The sequence below is a fragment of the Gracilinanus agilis genome, unplaced genomic scaffold (genome assembly GCF_016433145.1).
Source record: "Gracilinanus agilis isolate LMUSP501 unplaced genomic scaffold, AgileGrace unplaced_scaffold18566, whole genome shotgun sequence".
In the NCBI taxonomy this organism is placed as follows: domain Eukaryota; kingdom Metazoa; phylum Chordata; class Mammalia; order Didelphimorphia; family Didelphidae; genus Gracilinanus; species Gracilinanus agilis.
The window spans coordinates 1-2507 of NW_025349767.1; the positions used below are offsets into that span (position 1 = coordinate 1).

The 2507-nt window shown below is 42.4% G+C and overlaps 2 non-coding genes across 2 annotated transcripts; one reads left to right on the plus strand and one right to left on the minus strand.

Moving 5' to 3' along the window:
• Positions 1 to 782: 782 nt before the first annotated feature.
• On the plus strand, positions 783 to 853 carry TRNAG-GCC. Its single transcript has one exon. It is a non-coding gene; the product is annotated as a tRNA-Gly (tRNA).
• A 301-nt stretch (positions 854 to 1154) lies between these two features.
• On the minus strand, positions 1155 to 1226 carry TRNAA-CGC. Its single transcript has one exon. It is a non-coding gene; the product is annotated as a tRNA-Ala (tRNA).
• Positions 1227 to 2507: the final 1281 nt, after the last annotated feature.

The following is a 2507-nucleotide window of genomic DNA, read 5'->3' on the forward strand; positions in this document are numbered from 1 at the left end:
AGTTTGCTAAGGTTGTGGAATGTTGTACTCATTTTCAAACGAGGTCACTGTATTGTTAGTTTTGCTTAATTGTTTACTTTGTTACAAGAGACCTCTCAGAGTGGGGACAATCTGTAAGAGTAATGGAAAAACAAAACAGATAATTTTTAAAATTTTAGTTTGCTTACATATTTCTCCTTGATAATTATTGTGAACTTCTACACGCCACAATTTTCTGATCCTCTTAGGCTACTAAGGTAATTTAAAAATAGATTTTCAGAACTATTGGAATTATTTTCTTTTTTTAATTATCTAAGGTATAGGCAAAAAAATTCTTCTAGCTGTATTGCTTTTTGTGTGTGGGCTCAGGTCTGCTAGCCTATAAACTTTTTGAGGGCAAGGACTTGATTATTTATGTCTCTCTGAGGGCCTATCTTGGTTGGTGTGCACATAGGAAGCATTTGCATGTTGGTATTATTGAAGTGACAAAGGGAAAAGCTAGTTTTTAAATTAAATTATCTTTACTTGAGGACTTTGTGGTTTTTATATGGAAGTGACAGTTCTGCTTACCCATTCACAAGGATAAAAAAATGAATGCAATGTGAGTTTTGATGTGACTTCTCAATATATTTTGAATACTTTATTTCAATTAAAAAGAAGTTGTATGTTTTAATTTAATTTAGATGTCAACTGTAGATAGAATTAGTAATGGCAATAACTAATAGGAATCAATTAGAAAAAAGGAAAGCTATAGTTTATTCCTCAACTACTAGAAGGCCACTGAGAAAGCCAAGATTATGTGAGCATTGGTGGTTCAGTGGTAGAATTCTCGCCTGCCACGCGGGAGGCCCGGGTTCGATTCCCGGCCAATGCAGCACCTTCTTTTTCAATTTTACCTTTTGAATACAATGAAAGCCAATTCAAACACCACAATTTAAGACTTTTCCCAACTATTAGGCTAACACACAAAAAAATTTAATTTAATTTTTTGTTTTCCTTTGTTCCTTCTGTTTTACAGAGACCGAGCATCTCATTTTAAACTTTTTTGGGGGCTTTATCTGTATTTACAAGCCATGAATTCTCTCATGAAGAGAGAAAATAATTTAGTTTCAGTGCTTCTGATTTTGAGGAAAATAATTAAATATTTTTTAGAAAATATAAAAATTACAGCTTATTGGAGATGCCGGGGATTGAACCCGGGACCTCACACATGCGAAGCGCGCGCTCTACCACTGAGCTACATCCCCAAGCTATCAGGAATACCTCTGCTCAGCCTATTCATTCACTCCCAGATAGGGAGACGTCGCCCAGTTGATTAAAGCTGTTGGTAGTGCAGCTTTACCTCGCACCCCAAGGACGTTTGTTCCCCTCCCCCACGCATCTTGGAGCTGTCGGCTTCGGGGACTCCTCTATCTACTGGTGTAAGGGGAGAATTCGCGGGCACGCGCAGTGGAGGGAGACGCGGGCGGCCGAAGGTAACCGCTTCTGGATCTAGTAAACCTCTTCCTGGCTCTCCTGTCCAGGCTTCGGGATTTGTGGGGAGTGGGGGCAGGGTGAGGCTGAAAGGTGAGCCCTTGCTACTGGATCTTTTCTTCTAGGGTCTGCTTTTCATATATATTATTTCAGAACGGGGGCGGGCGGGTGAAAATGGAAGGAACCGCCCCCTTCCCCTTCCCCCCTCCCTCCTGGGACCCGGACCCAGGTCGGATGCGGAGAGAGGGGGCATCGCTTCCCGGGAGGTCTCAGTGGCCCCCGAGACTGAGGCTGCGTGTCCTGGATCCCAGATACCAAGCCCGCGGTTCTGCCGAACCTCATGCCCAAAAGGATGTCAACTGATTCTTGACCTAGCATAGCATCGACTCCGGAAGCCAGGAAGCCAGGACCTCTTCCAGCTTTTGAAATTCCCAGACATAATAAAATGAGGGTTCATGAAAACACAAATAGGGCAGCAAAAGGGTGAAAAGGTGAGACATAAACGAATTTTTAAAAATGTATTTAAATGCTTTTCTGTATTACCCCTCCCCCCACCATGGAAATGTATTGCTGTTTTAATACAGTTAATGAGCCCGGGAAAACCATTCCAATTCACTTGTCCCACTGTTACTCTGATAATTGCTCTAGCAGATAAATTTGAAGGCCCCTTGCAGATGGAGGCCCAGCTAGGTTACTCTCCTGGCTTCTCCTCTGAGGAGCCTAGGCACCTCATGCAGCGCCTGGCACATACTGAATGCTTAATAAATAACAACTGTCATTGGTATGGTTGGTCTCATTAACAACCCCATTCTGATACCCATCTTCTCCGGGCTCTTCCTCTGCAATCAATACCAACTAGTGCTCCCTAGCTTTCCCCCAAATCAACCCCAAGCAATATGCCTTCTCAAAGCTACCCTAAATCCCTTTACATTAAAGCTAGATTTGGACTCAGAGCACTAGATTAAACTATCTGGCTCTCCTTATTTGCTTGGGCAAGTCACTTAACTTCTCTCTAGACCTCAACTGTAAAATGAGAGGATTAGTCTAAAGGACTC